The sequence below is a fragment of the Crocodylus porosus genome, unplaced genomic scaffold (assembly GCF_001723895.1).
Source record: "Crocodylus porosus isolate Cpor-Errol unplaced genomic scaffold, CroPor_comp1, whole genome shotgun sequence".
Taxonomy (NCBI): Eukaryota; Metazoa; Chordata; order Crocodylia; family Crocodylidae; genus Crocodylus; species Crocodylus porosus.
In genome coordinates, this window is record NW_017728923.1 from 7,580,824 (window position 1) to 7,599,554 (window position 18,731).

Here is an 18,731-nt window from a genome sequence, read left to right on the forward strand (position 1 = left end):
CACTGAAGCAACAGGAGCAACTGGATCTGGAGCTCACATGCACAGGGGACTTGGTTGTCATGGGTGACTTCAGTTACCCGGATGTAGATTGGGAGGAACACTTGGCTAGGTCACATTATTCACACAGTTTCCTGACTGTGATCGAGGAGCTTTTTCTGATCCAGGAAGTGTAAGGGCCAACTAGAGGCAACGTTCTCCTGGACCTGGTCTTGGCCGAGGGAGATGATCTGGTGTGTGGCTTGAACATTGAGGGTAACCTGGGCAACAGCGACCATGAAATTATCAGGTTCACTGTCTGCTGCAAGGTCAACAAATCAGCCAGCAGGATTGAAGTCCTGGACTTCAAGAATGCTGGCTTCGACAGGCTCAGAGCATTAGTAGGGGAGGTGATGAGGGACCAAGGAAGGGAAGGCAAATGGGGTACACGAAGAGTAGTTGTTGCTCAAGGACACGATCCTTGAAGCACAAAAGAACACCGTTCCTGCAAAGAGGAAGGTTAGCAGGAGAGATGGGAAGCCCTCCTGGCTTAATAGGGACATTGTGGTGCTCTTAAAAGAGAAAAAAGAGGTTTACGCACAGTAGAAGCTAGGGACGGTCCTCAAGGAGGACTGTACTTTGGTGGCCAGCAAATGATCGGGAAAGCCAAGGTGGTGACTGAGTTTAAGTTAGCTGCGGGAATCAAGGACAATAAGAAGTCCTTCTTTAGGTATGTAGGCAGCAGAAAGAAAAACAAATGGAAGTGTGGGACTGCTGCTTAACAGCTTGGGACAGCTGGTAACTAACATTCAGGAAAAAAACGAATTTCTGGATGCCCACTTTGCTTTGGTATTTCGCTGGACCATGGGGAACGTCAAGCAAGATAAGGCTCATAGGGGGCATGGCAGGACCTACAGCCTCTCCACTGTGGATGCTGAGTGGGTGCAATACCAACTAGAAAAGCTAGACATTTATAAGTGAGCAGGACCAGATGGACTCCATCTGAGAGTGCTGAAGGAGCTGGCTGAGGTCATTGCGGAGTCCCTGGCAAAGCTCTTTCAGAATTTGTGGCATACAGGGGAGGTCCCTGAGGATTGGAAGGGGGCCAGTGTTGTGCCCATCTTGAAAAAGGGGAAGAGGGAGGATTCGGGCAACGATAAGCCAGTCAGCTTAACCGCTATCCCAGGGAATATCCTGGAAAAGCTCATTAAAGCGTCTATGTGTGATCCACTTGCAGAAGGTAAGATTCTGAATGACAGCCAGCATGCTTTTGTCACAGGTAGGTCTTGTCTTACCAATCTCATCTCCATCTGTGACCAGGTCTCTTGCCACCTGGACAAGGGAAACAAGGTAGAAGTTATACCTAGACTTCCAAAAGGCTTTTGTTCTAGTATCCCATGATGTCCTTGTGGGAAAACTGGAAGATTGTGGGCTCAGCCATTCAACGGTTCAGTGGATGGGAAACTGGCTACAGGGTAGGACGTAGAGAGTTTTGATGAATGGATCTATGTCATCCTGGCACAAAGTGGCCAGTGGTGTCCCTCAGGGGTCTGTGCTTGCACTGCTGCTTTTCAACATCTTTATCAAAGATTTGGATGGGGGAGTGAAAAGCTCGGTGGCCAAGCTTGCAGATGACACCAAGTTATGGGGCAGTGTGGCCACACAAGAAGATAGATTGCTGATACAGGCAGATCTGGATAGGCTCAAGATTTGGGCAGACTAGAACCAGATGAAGTTTAACACTTCCAAGTGTAAGGTGCTCCATCTGGGGGCAGATAACCCTCAACTTACATATAGACTCAGAGGTGACAGCCTAACGTGCACCACAGCTGAAAGGGACCTAGGGGTAATGATTGACCACTGCATGAACACGAGCCATCAGTGCCCTGCTGGCCACTGCATTGCAAACAACATGTTGGCATGCATCAACCAATGCATCTTGTATAAAATCTAAGGAAGTGATACTCCCGCTGTACTCAGCGCTGGTGAGACCACAGTTGGAGTACTGCGTCCAGTTCTAGGCGTCACACTTCAATAAGGGCATGTGAAAACTTGAGAGGCTCCAGAAGAAGGCCACCCATATGATCAGGGACTTGCAAGGCAAGCCATATGAGGAAAGGCTGAGGGACCTGGCCCTCTTTAGCCTAAAGAAGAGAAGACTGAGAGGGGACTTGATAGCGGCTTACTGCTATATCAGAGGAGTGCATCAGGAGCTCGGTGAACAACTAACTGTTCACTAGGGCATCCCCAGGGAAGACCAGCATCAATGGATGCGGACTCCTGGAAGGCCGCTTCAGGCTTAATACCAGGAAAAACTCCTTCACAGTCAGGGTGTCCAGACAGTGGGATAAACTCCCTCCAGAGGTGGTGCAGTCACCTACCCTGGATGTTTTCAAGATGAGACTGGACAGTCACCTCAGGGGTGTCACTTGACCCCAGTTACCTTCCTGCCTAGAGTGGGAGGGCTGGACCTGATGATCTGCAAGGTCCCTTCCAGCCCATAACAACCTATGAAACCACAGTTAGATGTCCCTGAAGTGCGTGTGAAGGCAGTAAGTGCCTTTGTGTGTGCTGTGAGCAGCTGTTAGTTACCTCTTCAATGATTCCATGGGGCGTTAGACCCAGGGTACTCTGCCCCACTAGAGATGTGTAAAATGGATGCTAGTGGCAAGAAGAACCTTTTGGATGATGAAGGCCTGTGAAACTTGTTCTCCAGAGTGTTTTCTCAGAGTTAGTCTGGTCTAGCTTTGACTATCATGGACAATGGGGATTTATCTTTGCCTCTAGGGGTATCCTCTATTTAGAGTTGGGCCTGTAAAGAGAATTATCTGTGTGAAAACCTGTAGGTACACAGATTAATCCAGATATTCCCTGGAATTGTCTGTGACCTCAAGGATAAAGTAATCCCCATTTGGGTATATTATTTTACTGGTATGGGAAATTCTCCAGTAAACTTCCTGAACTGGAGAGTAACTTGGAGGGCATGAGGCTAACAGAGGGGTTGTCACCTATGCTCTGTTCCTGTGAAAACTGAGTGCCAGAACATCTTCCATCTATTTGGCATATAAGTGGACTTTAAGCACGATTCCATTCTACCCTACTTGCATTCCTGAAAATTCATTAATTCATGGACTTCTGTAACACAGCCTGTTTTGGAGTCCCCCACAAGGGGTTGCTTACTCTGGACCAAAGCAGCTTTGTCTGGTTTTTGAGAGTGTCCCCTAAAGCCAACCCAGGTGTGGCTTCTAGACCTGGAAGACAGGGGTAGGGGTAGGGAGGGGGCTGGCTCCTTCCCACTCTGAGTGTCTGTCCTTTTGGTCTCTTACCTTCCTTGGTTTTCTGTGGCCCTGACCTAAGTGGCTAGCTTCTGGTTTCACTCTATTAGAAATAAATGAATGCCTCTTTCAGATTCATAAAACAAAATTTAGCCATCCTGAGTGTCTTGATAGTGCACCCAACACTTCACTGAATGTTATATCCACTTGTGACTTAATGTTTGCCTGAGTTAGTGTTTCTATACCTGAGATAATGTTTTTACCTAAAGCTAAAAACAGTCTGCAGGGCTGTGAAATGGGAGTAGCTAACAGGAAACTGTAGAAGAAAGGATAGCCTAATTAGAGGACTGTTAAAATGACAGAGGGTCATTAATGTATGCAGTGAAGAGAGAATAGAAGGAATCAGATTACAGAGAGCCATGAAGCTCCATCCTCCCTCCATCTGCCCTGAATAGAAATGCAACTGCTGCTGCCAAGCAGGTGGTTTTCAATTTTGGGAATCAAAGAAGGTGCGACTTCACCAACACAGTCTCCCTGGATCTGTCACTGTACATATGAATCATAAAAAAAGTAAAACTGAACTGAGTGATGGGGGGCAGAGATGAATAGCCCCAAGTGAAGGGGGCAGAGATGGGGAGCCCCAGTGAAGAACCAGAAGGCTGAGGGCCCAGTGTGCGTATGCGCACGCACACACACAGTTGTCCTGGAAGGGGCCTGAGTATGCTTAGACCCGGTCGGGTAATTGGCTGGCCACTACCCTGGGGAGGGTCACGGGAGAGGCCCAAAAGAGGGAACGTCTGCCACCTAAGGTACGAACTAGCTAAGCCGATGGCCTAAGGGGCCCGCCCCAAGAGGGAGCAAGGCAGCATAAGTTGGTGACAGATGAAAGAGACCCTGTGAGAGAGGGTGAAGTGTGTGAGGCCCGGGTCCGAGAGGCGGACATTGTGAATGTGTGGGTGACTGAGGCCTGTTGGAATGACCTAAGCTTGCTCCGGCAGTTGGCCGGGAACACTAACATCTGGATGCCATCTGTGAGGTATGGGCTGCAGTGTAGGGAAGGTTTGGAGCTGCAGATAGCACCCCCCTGGCATTGGGGCAAGAATAGGCAGCCTCCCACTTAATTAACAACAATTAATTAATTAAGGCATGGCAGGAGAGTCAGGTGGGGGGGCGTGCCCAAAGGCAAGTGGGGAACCTAGCACTGTGGCTAAGGCGGGAAGCCCCACTTTGCCACATCAACCCTGACACAATTACAAGACATAACACAATGGTTGGAGATTTCCTCTGGCTTGTCTTTTGTGTGTGATGTCCCTGTGACCCTCATTTGGGTCATGACCTGAGGTTGGGAACCACTGCTCTAGAGCTACCTAGTTCAGTGTTCTCTCTCTACAGCATCCATTTCTGCCACTGTTGGGGATAGAATACTGAACAAGAGCAGGGGTGGGCAATTATTTTGGCTGGAGGGCTGCTTATTGAGTTTTGGTGAGCTGTCGAGGGCTGTAAGGGTAGCTCTGCCCCGACAGGTGCCCCGCCCTTGGGTTGCCATCTTGGGACTGGAAGTCTTGCCCCTAATCTCTGACCTTTGCCACTGGAAGTCCCTCTCCTTGCCCCTGAAAGTATTCCTATTGGAGGGGTTTGCCATCTGAACCAGCAAAAAACCAAATTGTACGCTAAAAGTGAAACACCTATTATAACATTTTATTATAAAAAATATTTTTGTCATATTTGTTTGCATAGTGTGTATAGAGGTGATTGCACAGTAGCTCCAAAAATAAAGTGTTACTCTTGTATATTGTGTGTGGAGTGCAGTTGCAGGGTGGTATTGTGTGTGTGATGAGGTGTGGGGATGTGCGTGGTTGCATGTGGGGTTTGTTAGTGGGTGTGGCTGTGTATGTGGGGGAGGTTTAGGTTAGTTGTGGGATATGTCTATGTGGGGAGGTTGTGGGGAGGAAGGGTGTAGATGTGTAGGGTTTGTGGGGTGGGGGGGGTGTGGGGGGCCCCCTAAATTCCACCTCCATGGCACACAGCCCCTGCTTCCAGTAGCAGCATGTGGGGATGCTTGGGGTGTGTGTGGCCTGCACAGGTACTGCCTTCTAGGGGGTATGTGGCTCTAGCCAGTGCTGCACATGGCAGCAAGAAGCACAGCAGGCTGGCCCGCTTCTATTGTGTGGGGCTCCCCACAGCACACGTGCAGCTCCCAGGACTTTTCCACCACTGTGGGGAAGCCCTGTGCCATGGAGCCAGAAGCAGTAGGGCTCCCTGCAACTTCCTCCACTTCTGACAGAGTCCTGACAGCTGCACATGGCAGGGAAGGCAGCTGGCTCCATTGCGTGGGGCTTCCCCCGGTGGTATGTGCCACAGGCAACAGCACCTGTGCAGAACATGAGCATCTGCCTGCTGCTGCTGTTGGCGGTGGGGGCTGTGCACCATGTGGGGAGTGTCTGGGGGGGAGTCCCTACACCTCCCATCCTCCCTCACACCCACACCCTGGCCATCCAAGCTCCTCACTTCTGCTGCCCCTCTGGGTGCAGGCTGTGTGCTATCACCAGCCCAGCCACATGCTCCACACTCCTGCCCCACCCAGCTGCAGCTTCCCCTGCCTCTGCCTCAGCCACTACCTTACCTGCTGCCTGGAGTGAGCACTGCAGCAGGGAGATGAGAAGGAGCTGCTGAATGCCAGGGAAGCCAAGGAGGTCTCCCAACAGCTGCAACAGAGGCAGCAGCAGCTCTGTCTGGAAGCCATATGCTGGCTGGGTTGGGCCCTTCCACATACAAGGGTTGAGGTGAGGTGAGGTGCGGCATATAATTAGTTGGTGGGGGCTTGGGGTTGGAATTGGCCTGCGGGCCATATTTTGCCCACCTGTAGACTAAATGGATCATTGGTCTGACCCAGTATAGCACTTTTTATGTTCTTAACACCCTAACCTGTCACAGGTAAAGCAAAGGGACAACAGTGGTGAATATCCTGCTGTTATAAAGGCTGTTAAAGATATGCTCAAATGATCCAAGGCGGAGGTCCATGTCCCTTGCTACAGAGGAAGGCAAAACCCCCTCAGTCTGTACCAATCTGACCATAAGGTAAAATTCCTTTCTGAGCCCAGCCTGGTGATCAGTCTGACCCAGAGTGGAAGGGCAAGACCTTCTTGTCAGGAATCTCCAGGGCTAAGTTCTGGCAGAGCATTGGCCCACCCCAATCAAAATCCCCAGCCTTGGCTGCAGCCACCTCCTGTGCTTCTGAAGAAGGTGACCCTCCCACCCAAGACACATTGTAGCAGGAGGGGGGAAAGAATTCCTTCCTGGTCCCATGTGGCAACCAGCAGGACCCAGAAGCCTGGGAAATACCAGTAGTATAGCACAGACATAGCTACTGTGTGAAACCCCCAGTGGTGAAAAATAAAAGTCCCATCTGTGTGTAAGTGCCAACAATTCCACTGGGATGATCAGCAAACTGCCACTTGGATGGCCAGAGGGAAATAGCATGTGAGCCTTTGAGCACAAGCTGAAATGGAGAAGAATACTGTATGCATGGGACTGGTGCCTCCTTGAGAACCTCATCTTTGTTTCAGTTCAATCAATCTTTGGTTCGAGGGAGTAGTGGCTGGAAAGCAAGGCAGTAACCAGAGCATGCATTGTTGATAGTTTGCTTTCTTTGCTTATTTGTCTTCTCTTTGCTTTTAAATTTGCAACAGAACTAATGGACTGAAGTGATGCTATATTAGCATTACTTTCCACCGGGGTATCAGTGCTGTGCAGTTTTCATGGCAGACACATAGGGCACAAGTCTTCCTTTGTACCTGTCTGTGACAAGGTACAGCCTGTGCCTGTTGTTTAGAAGGGTGTGGACAAGCAATAGAGTAGCCTGCAAGTGGCTGCGTTCCCAGTCAGGCATATGACCAGTAGGAGACTGCCTGATTGGTGACAGGGCCCTGCTGCTTGTAATGAGAACAGGCCCTGAGCAGTGGAGCCAGCAGTTTGTTGCAGGCAGCTGGAGAGAGGGCTGGAGCTGCTTTTCACATAACGTCTTGGAGGTACAGGGCAGGAGCTATGGGAATGGAGGAGGCTTTTGGTCCTGGGGCATGACCTAAAACTACACCCTGCTGGGCCTGGATGGTCTGGTGGGACTGCTGGTGTGGGGCAGTCCTCAGGAAATGTGACACATGTGCCTCCCTAGTGAAGGACAAGTATGGAGCACCAGAAAGCCTCAGCCCCCACTACCTTTCAGGTGACCCCACGGAGGGGAAATGCTAGGGGAGCACGCTCTGAGAACAAAGCAAGGTTTACGGTGTGGAGCCTGAGGCAGAGTCCAGATCATGTGAAGGGGCCTGAGACTGGGCCCAGGTCCATAGTGAGGCCTGAGTCTTGTGAAGGAGCCGGGTGTGAGGCTCCAGGGGCTGGGATTTTGAGCCCCAAGAAGGAGCTGGGTGTGAGGCTCCAGGGGCAAGGGAATTAAGGCCCAGTGTCAGGCATGGGATGAGAGCCCAGTGTGCGGCTTGAGTGGAGCAAGAGGGTCCAGAGCCAGGCAGGAAGCCCGAGGGAATGGGAGGGGCTGGGAGCCTGAAGTGGATGTGAATAGAGACCCCAGTAGGGGTGGTGTGATTGCAAGCCCCAGTGTAAGGGCATGGGAGTTTTCTTGCTGCTGCTTAGCCATGTTAATGACTCTCTTCTGTGCCATCTATGCTAGTCAGAGTGTCCCTCTTACAACAGGAGTTTTCCCTTCCCTTCCCTTCAAGAAAGGAGGGTCAAACAATTTATAAACACAGCACTGAGAACTGATAGGCAGTCTGAAAAGAAAGAAAAGGGGTTGGGCCCTTCTGGGGTTGTTTAGACATAAAAGTACTTGTTTCTACTTTAGAAGTATCAAAAGCCTCTGATATAAGGGACTCCTTAGAAGGCTCAGGGGTAGCTAATGAGAGCTTTTTCAGCCCTGGTTGAATGGGCAGGGGGTGTTTCTTAGAACTGAAGTTTTAAATAGTTTAGTTTCTTTGGGGTTGTTGAAGTTGCTAATCTGCTGGATTCTGGAAATCATAGATGCCACCGGCTGTGTCCACAGAAAGGCAAGAAAAGAAAACAGAAAAGAGCTCTAAAACAGGGATGGGCAATTATTTGGGCTGGGCTGTCATTTATGGGGTTTTGGTGAGCTGTCGTGAGCTGGGTCAGCACCCCAACCACCCCTGCCCGCAGAACCAGTGCCTATCACAGGAATGTGCAGGCAGCAGATCATGGCACTGTCCTGGCACCTGGCCCCATGCTGTCACCACCCCGCATTCCCAATCCTTGCTCTAGCCCTGCCTGCCCATCCCGCTCCCGGATGCAGCTCCCTGCCCACCCAGGGCCCCGCCCCATCTGCGCTGCTGTGTGCCCTGCCGATGTGGGTCCCAGGCTGGTCTCCATAGAGGACCCACCCACCCACACCATCCAGTATCCCTGGCAGGGGGTGTGGGCAGACAGGCTGGGATGTCCAGGCAGCCAGGCTGGGTCTGACAGTGGCAGCTGAAATGAGTCAGTGTTGCCAGGAAGCAAGTCCAGCTGCTGAACTGCCCCAGCCCAGCTATGCAGCTGGTGGTGGCGGGACCAGCCACATGTGGCACAGCCCGGGCTGCCCCCCCATACCTGGGCCAGACCGGGCTGAGGAGCCTGCTGCCAGCTGGATAAAATCCCTTGGCAGGCCAGATCTGGCCTTTGGGCTGTATTTTTGCTCACCCCTTCTCTAAGACCTCTGAAGTAGTTGAGGTGAATCCTGTCCCCTGGAGTTGTTGTCCCCACTAGGTTTGTAATGTGTAGAGCAGGGCTGGGCAATTATTTTGGCTGCTTACCAAGTTTTGGAGAGCTATTGAGGGCCACAAGGGTAGCACTGCCCCTTGACAGGTGCCCTGGCCCCTGGTCACCATCTTGGGACTGGAAGTCCCACCCCCTAACCCCTGACCTTTGCAACCAGAAGTCCCTCCCCTTGCCCCCAGAAGTACTCCTTTCACTAAGGGGTTTGCTGTCTCAATCAGAAAAATACCAAATTATAGTCTAAAAATCAGATATCTATTACAACATTCATTAATTTGATTTCAAAAACTTTTTTGTCCTGATTTACTTGTGCCATCAGAGATTACCAGGTGTGCCATGGGATCTTGGGGGGGGGGCGGGGGTTGGCTTTTGATGGGGCGGAGCTCTAGTGCCATGGGATAAAAAAGGTTGGGTAATGCTGTGCTAGGCAGAGGCTTCTGGATGGGGGCTGGGGGAGGTGGGGCAGGGCCTTGCTCAGCCCGCCTTGCTGATTCAGCTGCTGGGTCCTGCTGCCAGCTCCCCCTGGGTCCTGCTGCTGCTGGCTCCTGTCATCTTTGATAGGCAGCCAGGGGCAGACAAAAAATTTTGAAAAAAAATATTTAGGGGCCCTGGGGGCTGGATAGAATGGCCTGGCAGTCCAACTTCAGCCCGTGGGCCATATTTTGCCCACCCCTGATGCAGAGGGACTTTTTGGCTTAGTGAAGGCAACGCTTGATCTTCTAGGGAAACAGGGTAGACATGACCTGCATTTCTAACATGAAAAGCAAGTGGCAGAAAGCCCCATTCAGGCCTTCTCTGTTTATCAGGAGCAGGAAAGGCGCACAGCCAGTTTATTTGGAAACAGCCAGTTCCCACATGAAGTTTTTCCTATCAGCTCTATTGTTCAGCCCTAGCTAAACGAGTGGAGGGCACTCTGGTCCAGCCAGGAAGCTTCTTACTGCTGAACCAACCTTTATTTCCAGCACCCTCTCTTGTGTATTTAGCTACCTGCCTGGGATTCTGTACCATCAGAGTTCTGCTTGGGATCTGGCCCTTTTGCCCGTCCCATCCTGCTCTGCATTTATCTCAGCAAGGACCAAGAGTCAAGAGGTGTAGCCTGGCATAAACAGTAAAGGCAGCTTGGCAATAGAAGCTGCATTCCCAGAGTTCCCATGTGCTCAGCCTGTCTCTGGGCCTGTAGATATTAAATGACAGCATAAATGAGAAGGGAACACATCCTGTGCATTCTGCCAGCTGGGGACTCCAGACTGAATCATCAGTGGCAGGGGGGCTGGGATTTTGATTTCAAGGGATACATAGCAGATCATAGATAGGCTTTAAATAACACTGAATCAGAGCACGTGGGAACCTGTCCATCCATATCGCTGTCTCATTGCATGCACAGCAGTGAGAATAGGAAGGCAGGGGAGCCCTGCCGTACAGGGTACAGTGGAAGATCTGGGATTTTGGAGTGGGATGTATGGGCCAAGGGTTTTCTACCTGTTGTGGCTGGAATCAACCTAGGGAATGAAAAATGCTTTTCCTGCTGGCACACGTGGAATATATCTGTCCCCTAGGAAATGATCTCACCCAGCCTGCTTTGTTGGGGCAGCCCATGCCTCTTAGTACCTGGGAAGATGTAGGGTTGTTTCTAGGCTCTGCTTTGTCAGAAAAGAACAGATCAGAATTCTAGATCTTTGTCTGTGTGGGGAAATAAGGGAGGGACTGGAGTTGCTGTGATCTTAGGGTGTCTCCAGACTGTATCCAAAGCCTGTGCCATGGACAGAAAAAGTCATGACTTGGCCCATGATGGACCACTTGTTCAATAAACTGCTCATCATCCTTTCTGAGCCTAAAACAGACAACCCAGGCCTTCCCCACAGGCCTATTTTGGACTGACAGAGTACCTCACGTGACCAGTGACCTGCCTGGTACTGCTGCAGTCCAACCAGGAAGTAAGAGCCAGTCCAGGAAGAGCTGGGCAGCATGTGGAACACTTCCAAGGCCATGGACACTGCTGAGAAAAAACCCAGCTGCACCAACAGAAAACAGTTGCAGTCATTTGGTGCAGACCCTTGAATGGCAGCAAAGCTGCCGTGATGGGGCGGGGGGGGGGACTGTAACCCTGTTCCAGTCCAGGGTAGTTTCATCCTGGGACAGCACTGTTTGCCTATAGTTGCCCTGGGGAAGTTACCTCTTATCCCAACAACGATGCTGTTTGCACAGCATAGCCTGAAGTGAAGGGTGTTCACTGAAATTGCCTTGCCATCTGCTGCATCCCTTGCTGGGAGGTATGTCTCTTTCAACTGCCCAGGAAAGAGAGGTCTGGTTAAACAAACTGTACTCAAAAAAAATCAAACTCTGGATGGTGTTCTTGTGTAGGTGAGATCCATGGGTTCCCGCGAGAAGCAGCCACCGAGTGTGGCTAAAGGGGAACGAGTAGCATACCTAACACTCCAGCATAAACTCCACAAGCTTTTCCCTTTCCCTCCCCCAGGCTGCCCAGAAGGCAAATGATTGCTGTTCGTTTCACGATGAGATGGACTCATAAGGCTTCCCATCCATATGGACCCAATATTTTCCCAGGTCATTCCCTGGGCCCTTCCTGCACGGTGTTTCTGGATGGGAACATTGTCCTTTGGGCATGCTGTGGGTGACATGAAAGGCAGGAAGCTGTAGGCCTCAGGGAGCCTTCATGCTGGTGGGAGCTGTGAAGAGGATTCCTGTGTGAAACTGATGTTTGTGGCATGAACCCTTCCTCTGCAGAGGTCATGGGGCTTTTCTGTGCTGGAAATGGGAAGTCGGTTAATAACCATCAGGAGACATGGCTAAGCAGCCCCCCTTGTGTGTCACTTTTTTGAGGGGAAAGTAACAACAGCCTGAGTTGAATGAGAGTCACCATCTGCTTAGGGCCCATCTTGGCAAAATCACACTGGGCTAAGGCCTGCAGGTGGCTGATCATGAGGCTAAGGCTGCCAGGAGCTAGGAGGGACCAAGTCCTCATCCTGGGTATGGTGCTACCCTCTGCCAGCACCCAGCCTGTTGGGGCTGCATGCCAATGAGATGGTATTTCTATCAGCCTGTCAGATGTCCAGACACGTTTTGAGTAGCCTCAAGCAGAAGGTAATTATATTAAATGGATCAATGTTGGTGCAGCAGCAGGTTTCAGGTGGGGTTTCACAGGGGTCTGTACTAAGTCCAGGTCTATTTAACGTATTTATGATTTGGATGCCAGAATAGAGAATTCCCTGAGCAAATTTGCAGATGATGATAGACTGGGAAGGGCTGCAAACACATTGGAGGATGGGTGTAGAATTCAGAAGAATCTTGATAGAGTAGAAAACTGGGTTAGAAACAACAGGTTGAAGTTCAGTGCTGATAAATGCAAGGTGCTACACCTAGGTAAGAATAATCAAAAGCACAAATACAGAATGTGAGCTAAGTGGATGGGTGGTAGTACTGCTGAGAAGGATCTTGGGGTTTTGGTAGATCACAGGCTCAACATGAGTCTGAAGTGTGATGCAGCTGCAAAAAAAAAAAGTGAATGCAGTTTTGGGCTGCTTTAACAGGAGTATTAGGTATAAGACACGAGGTGCTAGTGGAGGGGTGGGCAAAACAGCAGATCCAGCCGGCAGCTGGACTCCATTTTCCAGAAGCCCCTGATCAGTTGCTTCAGCTGGTTTCCATGGAGACGCCAGGAGTGGTGGAGCTGTGACAGTGTGGAGCCAGGGTTTCCATGGAGACTGGCCCCAGCAGTGCTGATAGGATTTGTAGCTGGGCAGGGAGCTGCTCCAGTGTTGGAACTGGGATCATTTAGTAGTGACAACTTAGTCCCGAGTCAGGGCAGAGCTGTGATCCACTGCCCACACCTCCTGCCAGGGGTGTTTAGGCAGTAGATCACAGCTCTGCTCCAGCTTTGGACTATGCTGTCACTGCCACAGGATTCTGGCCCTGGAGCAGTTCCCTGCCCTGCTGCATGTCCTGCCAGTGCTGCTGGGGTTGGTCTCCATGGAAACCCTGGCCCTGCCCTGTCACAGCTTGATAGCTCCTGGGGTTTCCATGGAAGCTGGCCTGCGGTGACATGGACAGGGCTGCTGGGAAATGGAGTCTGCTGCAGGCCCAATTCAGCCCGTGGGCCAGACTTTGCCCACCCCGTGCTAGTGCCACTCTAATTGATTCTATTTAGATCTGTCTCATCTAAAGTGTTGTGTGCAATGCTGGGCTCTGCATTTTAAAAAGGATGAAGAGAAGTAAGAGAGGTTTCAAAAGCAGGTAACAAAATGTTTGAAGGGGTTGAAAGCCATACAAGGGGTATGTAGCTTGTAGAAAAAGATGATTAGAGGGGACATGATACCAGTTTTCAAATATCTGAAAAGTTGCCATAAAGAAGGAGAGGACCTTTTCTCTCTTGTTGTAGGGAATAGGACACACAGTAATGGCTTTAAATAGCAGCAGGTAAATTTAGATTGGATATCAGGAAAAAATTCTGTACTGTTAGAACAGGGAGGCAGTGGAACAGACAGCCTAGGTAAGGTATTGAATCTCCTTCATTAGAGTTTTTCAAGAAGAAGTTAGAAGTTAGATAATCATTGGTCAGGGATGATTTAGGAGTAGATATGCCTGGAGTGAGTTGTGAAGAACTGGTTAGAAGCCAAGGAGATTCCCTCTCTTTCCTGGTCTAAGACCTCCCAGAGTATTGCTCAGAGACTAAGAGCTCTGCAGCCCAGAACAGGTGGAAGTTGGAGAGGACCATATTCAGCAGCAGGAGAATGTAGCCAAGCTTTATAACCAAGATGATTGGGGAAGATTAGAGGAACTGAGATACATTTATGGAGGGGATAGGAGGGTAAAAAAGGGAGTTGTGGTGCTGCAGTCGGTGTGTGTTGTGTGGAGCAGGGCTGGGGTTAAATCAGGGGCAGGCAAAATATGGCCCACGAGGCACTTTCATCTGGCTTGTGGCACCCACCAATGAAATGTACCCTGTCCAGACCTACTCCCACAAAGGTGGCAGTGAGGCGCCCCTGACATAACGCTATTGTGTCTCACTCCCACCATCATGGGTGGAAGGGCCTGGCCCGGCCAGCATATAGCTTTCGGACAGCGCTGCTGCCACCATTGCTACAGCCAGCAGGGGACCTGTTCAGCATCCCTGGCATTCCACTTGCTCTGGGCAGCAGGTAGGGAAGCTGTGGGGGTGGGAGTGGGGGCAGGAGCTGCAGCTAGGCAGGGGCAGGGAGCACAGGGCTGATGGCAGCGTGGAGCCTGTGCCCAAGGGGGTGGCAGTGGCATAGAGCTCAGGTGGGCAGGGTGTTTGTGTAGAGGAGGGTGTGAGTGTGGGGACTCCATCCACACTCCCCCCATGGCGAAGTGGGCTCTATGCTTGCCCACAAATTTCTAGGCCTTCTACTAGTCCTATGACACAGCTGCACAGATTCAGTCTGTGGGCTGTAATTTTGACAACCATGGACTATGTGCCTATCTAACTGCTCCTGAGCAGCTGAGGGCTAGGTGATCTTTGCTTGTTGGTCTTTTTTCAGCACTTGTGCCCACCATGCATCACCTCCTAAGGGAAGCCCCTGATACTTGCCTGCTATTTCTTGCTCTGAAGTTCAAATGTAAGAGGCTCCTGTCTGACTTCGACTTGCTTGGAGGTATCGCATACAGATGTCCTTAGAGCTCAGCCTCCCCTATACCCCTCCTACGCATCAACCTGATGGTCTTGGTTAGCAGCATTCTTGGATACCAGTGTGTACCGTTACCCTGATATGCCCTCTAGTGGATTTTGGTAAATATAGCTTCTATGGGCATGCTGGCTTCTGGCCCTTCAGTCTTCCTGCTGTGTTCACCTATAAAATGCTCAGAAGACACGGGAGACTAATCCTCCTCCTTATGACCACTTTTCCTGGGTTGGGCAGGCTAGCCAGCCCAGTTAACCCTGTCTTCCACCTTAGAGTCCCTGAGGGCTCCTGGTCTCCCATGAGGGATATCAGTTGGTCCCCCGGGAGGGGTATCAATTGAAAATCTCTGGCAGCTGCTCCCTGTCTTCTCCCTGGCAGCTGGCTTGTGTAGCTGACTGCTGGTGCTGACTTGATGATGTCATCTTCTCATGTTGACCCAGCCGCACTGATAAGCAGCTGATGAACCATGCGGGAAGCTTCACCTGTGGTTCCCTACTTCTTGCTGCTGTGCCTGTATCAGGTAAATTTTTCTGGGCCACAGGGCTCTTGGGGCTGTTTCCCTGGGTCCATGAGTGTTTCCTGCTGCCTCTCTGCCCCTGGGAAAGGGGTCTCCATCCCCTCAGGCTTGTCCTGCAACAGACTAGATGGGCCCTTCCAGCCCTACTTTTCTATGTGTCTGCGACTCACCAAAGTGCTTATAGAGTTGATCTGTGTGAGTCCAGGCCTAGTTGCAAGATCTTGCCCTCTCTAATTCTGCATCTGGCCCCTGCAGGTCCCATTCTGCAAGTGGCAGTGGGGTCCTGCCACCTAGGACTCCCTGCTCATTGTCAGCCTAGCAGAAATCTTGCCCCCCACTACAGTCCCCTTTTCCTATTGAGGTTTTTTTTTTTTCCCCCATTGGGACCTGCTGCCTTACCCCACTGGTTGGCTTACTCCAGATTTGCCCTGTGCTCCCTGAGCCTGCTGTCACTGCAGGCAGATGCATTATGTCATGGGCTGGTGGGGACTATCTCATGCAGGTGGCCATGCAATAGGTGCCTGATGTAAGGCAAGCCACTCAGCATGAAGTGTGTCCTCTGGGCTATTGGGAGGGCATTGATGGCTTAGAGTTCTCTGGCTCAGGTCTTCAGAGCCCTGGAGCTTCCTTTTTCCACAGCACAGCTGATTTGCTATCAGGTTCCTAATGCTTCATATCTCTCTACTTTAACTCTTGCCCCTGGCAATGTGTTCCTTCCTGCTCTTAATGCTATTACTAGCACTTACTGGTGATTTAGGGCCCCAAGAGACTCTGCTCCTGCATGCTGTGCCTCACCCAAAGTCTGCTGGTTCTCAGCATGGCTGGTGCATGCATGCTGAGGGGCTGCTGGCCATGCCTCCCAGGGCCAGAGCACCTGTGTCCTTGAGCAGTGGTCCCTTATTCTTAGCATAGGGCTCTGCTTTGCCTTCTGTTACTCAGCAGGCGTGTAGTGCCTTGGAGCTGGAGCCTGGGGGATTCTGCAGGCACTGCTAGCCATTCTCCTGAGCCTTCATGCAGCAGTAGTTGCAAGGAATGGGGGTATCCTGCTGTCAGTGGGAGCTGGTGACAGGAGCCCTAAGTGTCTGGCCAGAGGACCATCACCTCTTCAGTGACAGCTCTCGTCAGTGGCGTATGTCGCACATTATAGCTACGGCTCACTGAAACAGTCTTTCTGGGAGTTCCACAGGCCATGCAGGACCAGGATCTCCTACTGATTAAGTGGAATTACAGGAGCAACTCTGACCCTTCACCCCCTTGAGGCTCGTTGAGATCAGCTACTCCATATGCTCAGCCAGCAGATAAAGGCAAAGTCTCCAGGGCAGCTGTTTCCATCTGGCAGGGGTGCTGGTTTTATCATGTGCCTAGAACAGTATTTTTACCTTCTCCCTCCTAATGCTCTGACTTCAATTCTGTATTATCCCAGAGTATGTGGGACAATTGCACTGTGGGAAAGCATCACAAGGTGGACAGCAGGCTTCAAAACAGACTTTAGCAGACTCAGGGTGCATCTACACATGCACAATTACCAAAAGTTACTGCATAGCACGGGTGTAATAATGCATGATGCAGGTAGAAAATGTATACTTAATTAATTACCACACCATAAGGCATGTGTAGATACCTTACTACACAGCAACACAGTGTGTGTGGACTGATTTGGGAGTAACTTTATTCCCAAGTTGGTGCACACACAATGTTACTGTGCTGTAACTAGAAGTGCACTGATACACTGGGTCACATTGGATTGGCTCCAGTATAAGGAAAATTGAGAGTATAGGCAATCAGCTTTTTTTGCTTGATGTGGCTGATAAATGCCCTGTGCATGTGCGCAGCTACAACGCAGCATGCAGGTGGCCAGAAGTGCAGCCGGACAACTTGGAGAGCAGCCAGGTCTGGCTGGTAAGTCTGTTGTGAGGGATGGGGCGTGAAGTTCAAGGCCCTTTGGTGAGGCAGGGGCAGGTGCTGCCCAACTGGGGGTGGGGGCAGGGCAGGGCATGGGCTGCAGCCATGAGTGGCTTGTCTGGAGGGGGGGGGGGAGAGGGGCTGGGCAGCTCCCACTGCTACATGCACCCTGGGAGGGCACAGGGGGCATGTGCCCCCAGATCTGTATGTGGGGTGAGGGTGGGATGCCGCTGTGGGCTCAGGCTGGGGACGGTGCTGGGCTCTTCCCAACTGGGGGCTGGGGCTGAGCCAGGGCTGCACTCAGAGCAGATGGTGACAATGCTGGGAGGCAGGGTTGGGGCGACTATAGAGAATTTTGGGGGTGGCAGGAGGTTGCAGCCCCCTTCCCAGTGCTGCCACTGCCTGCCCTGAGCACAGCCTGGCCCAACCTCCTCTGGGAAGAGCACAGCACCACCCCAGCCCACAGCAGCAGCCCACCCTCACCTCACATGCAGATCTTGGGGTGCATGCCGCCATGCCCTCCCAGGATGCATGCAGTGGTGAGAGCAACCCCTCCCTTGTGCCCTGAGACAAGCTGTCACTCCTTCCCCTCCCCCAAGCTAGACAGACCCTGCCCCATCCCCAGTTCCAGTCTCACTCCCACTCCTTCCCTCACAAATAGGTCATTAGTATCAGCCCAAAACAATTCTATCAGTGTACCCCTAGCTGTAACACCTATATATGTAGACACCAGTCTAAAAAACACTTACTGTGCAGTGACTTACTGCACAGTAAATGCATGTGTAGAAATGCCCTCAGGGAACTTGTAGGCAGAATCCTATAGGAGGTAGGTCTGCTGTGGCTGCAGGGAACAGGACAAGGAGTAATGGTTGTGAAGAAATCCCCTCCCCTTCTCTCTTCCCCTCACTTGGATCAGCCCAGGTGACCCTTATCTCTCTTTGCTATCTTCTTGGTTCAGGCTGGTTAGTCAGGTGATCTGGCCAGCTAAAATTCCTAGGGGGAATGGGGAGGGCTCTCTTCCTTCTGGTGGGCATTTTGAAAGCTGCAAGCAAATGCCCCATGCATGGTGATTTTCTGTAAGTAAAAACCTGGAAACTAGCCAGGAGTTAGGAATTATGTCTAGGCCAGTCAAGTCTTAAAAGGGTTATTATACCCAGTCTATATAAGACTCTAGTTCAGTGATGGGCAAAATACAGCCTGTGGGATGGATCCAGCTTGCCAGGCCATTCTATCTGGCCGGCAGGGTGCCTAAAAATTTAGAAAATATTTATCTGCTCCTGACTGCCTGTCAAAGATGACAGGAGCCAGGGGCAGTAGGACCCAGGGGGAACTGTCATCAGGACACAGCAGCCCAGCCCTGCCTCACCCCCAGACATTTCCCTGCCTTCCTGCTCTCACACGGCTCCAGCACCATGTAGCTCCTGGCTGCAGCCCCAGACTGTGGGAGCACAGGTCTGTGTTGGTACAGAGCGGTGTGTGTATGGGGGAGGGAGAGTGTGTGTGTGTATAGGGAGGGAGGGAGGGACTGTGGGGGGGGCAACTCTGTGTGTGTGTGTGTGTGTGTGTGTGTGTGTGTGTTTGTGTGGTAGGTTCCCCATACACACCCTACCATTCACTTGCACCCACAGC

General features: G+C 51.3%; 1 protein-coding gene and 1 long non-coding RNA gene across 2 annotated transcripts in view; both read left to right on the forward strand.

Moving 5' to 3' along the window:
- The window catches only part of ARHGDIG (Rho GDP dissociation inhibitor gamma), a 44,711-nt gene that overhangs the window by 14,993 nt on the left and 10,987 nt on the right, over positions 1–18,731 (forward strand). The gene's annotated exons all lie outside the window — the stretch shown is intronic.
- The window catches only part of LOC109313473, a 13,909-nt gene continuing 2,630 nt past the window's right edge, over positions 7,453–18,731 (forward strand). The window contains exons 1-2 of the long non-coding RNA XR_002102059.1: positions 7,453–7,707; positions 18,596–18,602. This is a non-coding gene — a long non-coding RNA (uncharacterized LOC109313473). The remainder of the gene's footprint in view (positions 7,708–18,595; positions 18,603–18,731) is intronic.